We start from the raw sequence: 7,322 nt of genomic DNA on the forward strand, positions 1-7,322 counted from the left end.
GATGCCTCCCTTCATCAAACCACCTTGCTTTACCATTGCTATACCTTCATCCAAGTGCAGCTCTTTGGCGATACGCCTGAATCCACAGGTGTTGCCATGATCAAGAGTCCTCTCTACAGTTATTTAACTGTTTTGCTATCTCTTTGACATTGGCCTTGCCCCAGGGATCTTTCACTCCTGATTTAAAGATCTGTAGCCACTTTGAGACATTCCAAGTATATTTTAGAGGCTTCTCTGTGAGTAAACTCTCATTGGAAGATAGGAAGCATGACTGGCTCAAAGCCACCATCTGCCAGTACTAGCCTCCATGACTCTGGGACTTGTAGTTTCTGAGGTGTCCAGGGTCTGGCTGGGTACCTGTCCACCCAGCATGCTAGCATCAAGCTATGAATCAATTCCACATTATGTTTCCTTCTCTGCTGCCCACCCCCATGAACTCCTGGATACTTACCATGTAAGAGCCCCCAAAGAATGCATGAAGACAGTGCTTTGCTTGAGTGTTCTTCCACCAGTGCCCTCAAATCCTGACCTCCATTGCCCGTGCTTTTTGCCCAGGACTAGAACCGACTAGGTCTGAAACCTCTACAGCCTCTACTTGCCCTGACTTCATTCTGTCTGGCAAAGACCACAGTGGAGCTAGCAAAGCCCTGGGAGAAAGGCATAACTTTTTTCTTTTCGCAGGTCCTTCTCATCCATTTATAGGTAAAATGTTGACAAAACCTGGACTCCTGTGCATTGGTCTTGGGACACTGTCACATTTTAAAAGCACAGGACAATAGCCAGAACATAATTTAAAAGGACTTCTATTTTTTTATTCATTCCTCATGCAAGTCATTAAAGTGGGGAAACATAGACAGAAACTCTTAAATATTTACTAAATACTAAAAATAGAAAATTTCCATTTTCTTTTCTGCTTCTTTTTTCATAGTTGCTCCAATGAGGCTCTCCTCAAATCCCTGAAGAAAATTCTTCTACTTTTTGACTCTATGATTGTCCTTATCCTGCAACACCATTATTCCCCTTCCTATGATTTTACTTAATAGCTTGACTTAGCTCTTCTCTCCCAGCAGTAAGGGATCTTTCTTCTCTGGAGTGGAGAGAGCTCTGTAATTAAAGATTCTCTTTAAAGAGCTGAAAGAGAGGAAGAAGTGAATGCTTACATGAGTTAAATAACCCTCCACCGCTGAGACATGTTTCAGAATAAGCAAAGCCTCGGTATTTTCTTATTAGTCACCACTAGCAACACATTTTCAAATGATCTTTGTGATGTTTAAAGTCCCACAACAATTATCACCCAGCTTGGCAACTACCTGCTAACTGGTGGCAAAGCAGCAACTCTGTATATAGTGTCAGCTCAGAAACAGGGCTGTGATGAGTTGAAGCCTGCAGACTGACTGAGCAGGGAAGCCTGCAATTACCACATGGCTCTGCCCGGGTGTATTCTTTCTTTCATTCCTCAACTGGTAGGAATTGTGTGAATCCTTTATTTATTCCAGTTCTTTGCTAGATACTGAAGAGACTAAGATGAGTGAGCATCAGCCTCAGCTTCAACTTGGAGTTCCCTCCAGTTAGAGAGACAATCTTGTGATCACATCAACCATAACACAGTTTGCTGCATTATAGTGGACATAGCAAATACAGGAATGATTATGGGAACCATGAGATAGGAGAACAAAGTGTGATAAGATTTAGGGGTGGGTCAGTTAAAGGAAGCCTCCCAGAGGTATTATTCTCTCTGGCTCAAAAAAAGGAGTAGGAGCTTTGGTTTTTTCCACTTAGTAACATATTTTTATAGATCAGTTTATGTAGAACTGTTTTGTTATTTTAACAGGAATGAGGAGCCAGTGAAGTACTCTTAGTTTAGGGATTGAGAGAAGACACCAAGAAGAATCCACTCAGAGAGGACAAAAATAAGGACTCTATTGCAAAAGCTGCAAGGATATTTCAAATAGATGTCCAGGAGAAAGTCAGTGGCATTGTGACGGGTGATGGACGAGCTATGAAAATGGCTTGCAGACAACTCCCGAGATCCGGCCAGGGTGGGACTCAGGCAGCTTATTCACCCGCCCTCTTGGTAAGTGCCTGCAGCGTGGGCCTACTGCCATGCAGGCTAAAAATCAAGCACCCTTTCCCTGCTTCCCCCCCCCCCATAGCTACTGGGGATAGATGTCTCAGCATTTCTTGGGAGGATGATCATATGCAGTATAGCAAATATGGGGGAATTTCCTTTTATCTTCTGTTTGAAAGCATAGGTTGTTTTCACTGTTTTGTTATGTTTCTTTTGCTCTATTCAGTATTCTCAATTGGTTTTATAGTGTTCTATTTTTGGTTTGATTTTGCTATACCTAATTGACTGGACAACTATTGTGAAAAAAAGGTTATATACCATAGTACATATTACTACTATCCCAGTATCCTACTGTGAAATCCTGTACCAATTTCACTGCATTGTCTCGATTGGCTTTGTTCTTTCTTGTGCTGTTGCATTTTTACTACTTTCAAAATAAAATTTTTAAAAAATGGCTTGCCAAAGTTTTGTCTCGTACTATACATAGAAACTATCAGAAGTAACTTCAGAAGAAGAATTCTGAAGAGAAGATTCAAAGGCAAAAACTATCACCAAGGCTAAAGCTGACCTGGAACCCAAACTTAGCTCTCAGGACTCAAAGCACTGTCTACTCTTACTCAGGTCTGAGTCTCTCATTCCAGCTCTCACTGAGACATTGACGTCATTGTCCTCTGTGTGTCTACTTCCGCTGCGCCTCTCCAGCCGTGATGGGAAACCCTGCAGACCAAGCTCTAACTTCGATCATTTCAAACTAGACTAACTAAAATTAGAATCTATGGGAATGCCTGGATATCGTGTGAGGATCTGTGCATGTTTTCAGAATTTCCTCAGGCAACTCAACAAACACCGAGGGTGAAGAGCCCCTAGTTTGGTGTATTTAATGTCTCTGGCACATCTTTTCCAAAGTCCCAGGAGAGAGGATGTGATTAGTCCAGCTTAGGTCAGGTGATCTTGCCCAAATAAACAACTGTAGCCTGCTGAGGCAGGCTCTGGGCAGGATAAACAAAGCAGTAGCTCCTAACAAAGTAGAAGGAGACAGAGGCACGAGTAGTTCTCATCTCAAGTTTCTAGTCCCACGCTACACAGATAAGTGAGATTTCATGCTTACCCTTCTTGCTGCTTGCCCTGGGGACAAAGCCCTGACCAGAGTGCAAAATAAGTACTTTATTTTACTGTCACAGGTCCCATTCCTCCAATCCCTGCCTGAAAGGACAAAAGGAGCGACTTGGTCCCGTGGCTTCAGTCACTAGGCTCACTGCTGCCTGACCGCCTTTCTCCACCAGCAGCCAGCGATGCCCGATGCCCCTCTGTCTCAAGGCCATCTAAGCAAGTCCAGATGGCAGAAACTGAATCTCCAGGAAAGTGGGAGTAAGCAGCTGGTAAATATTTCACTGCAATCACTTCTTGTTTGTCATCAGAATGAGTAACTGTGAGTGGATTGTGGCTTCAAATTTCCATCCAGATTTGGGGGAGGAAAGGAGAAGGAAACGAGCAGAACGTGTCCTGGAAAGCTGGCCCTTTGTTGTGTCCTCCGTCCTATTTACCTCCTCTGTTGTTAGGCAGCTCCTCCCACTCACCTCACAGCATCTCCCTAAATGGAGAATTTTTCACTCCATTTTCATCTTGAGGAAAAGGGACGTTGGTTTAAATTTAGGGAACTTTGCCTAACCACGAGATTTGTCTCCCACTCCTCCAACTCAAAGTCAGAGGACCACAGGGGCAAGGATCTCGATATAACTATCCAACCTCCAGAACATCCTAGGGAGGGGTAGAAACCAGAGGCCACTTTGTCATATTCTGCCAAATCTTATCTTCCCTTTTAGTGTCCTGGTCGAGATCACAGATCCAACAATGTTTCTGTACTTCGCCTACTCAGTAATTTATGGATGTGTTTTCAACCGAATAGTCTTGTTTTTATTTCATTAGAAAAGCTGAGGAAGTTTAAATAGTTAGGCCAACACAGAAGACCTAGAATTCTAGATCTGCCAGTTACTGGTTTTGTAACCTCAGGCAGATGTCTTGGGTTTCCTCCCCCAGTTTTCTTCTCATTCTTCCATGGCCATATCTATGCCTACTCCATCAATATGCCCAGCACATACCATGCCCACCAAGAGATCTTGAACTTCTTAAGACTAAACTTATATACACGTGGTTCAAGCTCAGAGCTTGGTCACAGCAGATATTTTAAAAATATTAAATGTTAATATCTCCTAGGCTATGAAATCGGGACAATTGTGCCAAGTAGTAAATATCAAATAAATCACATGATTTGTAAACTATAAAACATAGTAACTAATACATATGTTTAAAAGTTGTGTCACTGGTCTTTCAAGAGATACAAATTCAAACAACACTGAGATTCCATCTCACTCTAGAAGTAAATCAATAACAAATGCTGGCAGGGAAAAGGAGTCCTTCTCCATATTGGTGGGATTATAGACTGCTGCAACCACTGTGGAAATCAGCATGAAGAATCTTCAAGAAAGTAAAGCTGGAGATTCCATTTGCTCCAGATATTCCCTTTCTGGATGTCTTCCTAAAAGAATTAAAAGCATCATACCACAGCAGCATATGCATACTTATGTTTATAGTGGCACAGTTTGTGATATTCAAATCTTGGAAATAGCTCAAATGCTGATTAATTGGTGAATGGATAAAGAGGCTTTGGTTTTTTGTGCGAAGGATTACTACTCTGTTATAAAAAAGGATAAGCTTGAGACATTTCTGGGTAACTGAATGCACCTTGACAGCATACTCTTAAATGAAATAAACTGGACACACGTGTAAATACCACATTGTTTCTCTGGTGTTAGAAACCAAAAGTGTAAGTAAAGACCAAAATGTATAACAGGTATTGTAAAATAGCAAAGAAATGTTTAAATGGTGAGGGGAATGAGAGAGGGAAGAGGAGGAAAGGAAGAAAGGGAAAAGGAAAAAAATGAGAAGAGAAGGAAAATGGAAACAAAGCTTTTGTAAATGGGAGGGGAGGAGGGGCTAAAGGAAGGGTAGGGGAGTGGAAAAAAGAATCAAGTTATACCATGTACAGGTACAAATTCTCTATGATGAATGTGATCATTATTTATACTTAAAATATATCAATCAAATCTTATGGAAGAAAAAAATTGTAATAATGTCATTGTACAAAACCTGTATGGCTTTTTAGAAATTATGTGGCCCTATTAAAATATTCATCATATTTGAAAAGCTCAGGGTAAGAGGATTTTATGATGAGAAACTGGGATTTACCATTTGAAATCAGTAGCTTATTAATCCTGTGATCTTCTCTTTCTAACATATGGCTCTGTTCTCATCAGTGGTGTTTTTTTCATGCAAATAGTTATTCAATGGTTGATATATTTGATGTGAATGCTGATAGCACTAAATCAGGATTTCTCAACATCCCCACTACTGTTTTTCTGGGCCACATAGTTCTTTCTTGTGGGGTGGAGGCAGCTGGCCTGTACATTGTAGGATGATTAACAGTATTTCTTGGCCTCCACCCACTGGGTGCCAGTGGTGCTTGCCCCTAGGTGTAACAGCCAACAGGGTCTCCAGATGTTTCCTCCCCCACCCAGGGGTCACCCCACCTTCCCTATTTAGCACTGAAGTTTGGACTTCTACCTTTTTCTATCTTTACTATTAGCATTTTCACTATTTCAAATGTCTGATCTCAGGATTCTTTAAGTGCTGCAAAATAAGATTGCTCTCAGTCTTAGGCAAAACATTTTTTGATAATTTAGATTTGAAGATGTGGATGTTCATCAACATATCTGATTATATACTAAAGATAATTTACCTGGCCAGAATTTCCCCTTCTTCTTTCTTCTCTGTATTCAGAGTTGGTACAGCCTTAAAGTTCATGCTTTAGGCCAAGAATCTGAAGATCAATTCTAGAGTTCTATTCACAATTTCTTTCAAGAAGCAAATAAGCTTCTTACCTGTAAGGCCCATGATGGCCTGATTTCTCAGAGTCCCCAAGGAGATACATAACTAAGGCCTACTGTAAGCCTCACGATACGGGGGGGTGGTGGTGGGGGGAACCTTGGTCTCGGCCACATACATTTGGGTGTGGTCAGAGCCTAATATCACAAACAAATCTCTCTTAAGTAAGTTACACCTTTCTTCTTTTTATTCACAGCTTTTGTCCTCACCTTCTTCCCTTTCCTCATCTTTGCTGTCTTCATGGATTTACCTTACTTCATAGGCAATGACTGAATTTTCTTGATGGCTAGAGCCTGTATCACAGTCCTCTTGTTACATACAAATGCCTATTTTCCTCTTGATCTCCTATCTGTCCTGCTTCGAAAAGCACTGAAACCCAAGCTTTTTTTTTTTTTTTCTCCAAGGTGTTATTAATCACCTGAATTTGTTTGCCAATGAATTTGGTAAATGCAAATTTATCAAGAACAAATGCTACTCATACTGGTACACACTTAACAAATTGTTATCTCGTTAACTAAAGATGGCCCCGTGCTGCTCCTGTTCTTCCATTAATGAGCCACACTCTTTGGGACACATTGTTGTGGACAAGAAAAAAATGGGGCTGTCTGTCATATGATTACACAAATTGAATGGCCAGTGTCTGGAAGTTGCTTTTGGAATCAAGAGATTCCAAAGCTCCAAGCTGCTATCTTTACTAAGTAGTACAATTAGCTACTTCCTACTTTCTTAAGTACTGCCTTTTTTTTGTCTTTTTCCTTTTTACCGGTACCAAGGATCGAACTCACGACTGCCTGCTTGCAAGGCAGGCGCTTATGCCGCTGAGCTAAATCCCCAGCCCCTTAAGTACTGCTTTTCTTTTGCCATTTTTGAGGTAAGGTTTTAAATAATATCTAGAACAGGAATCACATTTTTTTTACTAGTGCAATAGCTAATCAATTTAAAATTTTTCTTGCATCGCATTTAATTTTGCTGCAACATAAAACACAAAAATTGCAATGGAGTAATGTTTTGACATATGGATTTTCAAAGTCCTTTCTTATGGAAAGTGTGTGTGTTTTCCTAGAATGCGAACACAGAGCCTTCTTACTGAGCTACATCTGTAGCCCTTTTTATTTTTTATTCTGAGACAAGGCCTAAGTTGCTAAGTTTCCCTGGATGGACTCAAACTTGCCTCAGCCTCCCACAGTGTCAGAATTACGGACGTGTTCCACCACTCTCAACCTCTTCTACTTTTTGGAAATACATTGTACACTATTGCGATCCGTAGTTTCCTACTATAAAATAATAGCACACCAGAATTTCTTGCTCTTAA

General features: G+C 40.9%; 1 long non-coding RNA gene across 1 annotated transcript; it reads left to right on the top strand.

Annotated features, from left to right (window-relative positions):
• Positions 1-1,836: 1,836 nt before the first annotated feature.
• On the top strand, positions 1,837-5,272 carry LOC134477283 (uncharacterized). Its single transcript, XR_010049213.1, has 2 exons — positions 1,837-2,074; positions 3,250-5,272. It is a non-coding gene; the product is annotated as an uncharacterized LOC134477283 (long non-coding RNA).
• The last annotated feature ends 2,050 nt before the right edge of the window (positions 5,273-7,322 follow it).

Source organism: Cavia porcellus, unplaced genomic scaffold (assembly GCF_034190915.1).
Source record: "Cavia porcellus strain 051 isolate PalLab524CR breed Dunkin Hartley unplaced genomic scaffold, mCavPor4.1 scaffold_1, whole genome shotgun sequence".
NCBI classification, from domain to species: domain Eukaryota; kingdom Metazoa; phylum Chordata; class Mammalia; order Rodentia; family Caviidae; genus Cavia; species Cavia porcellus.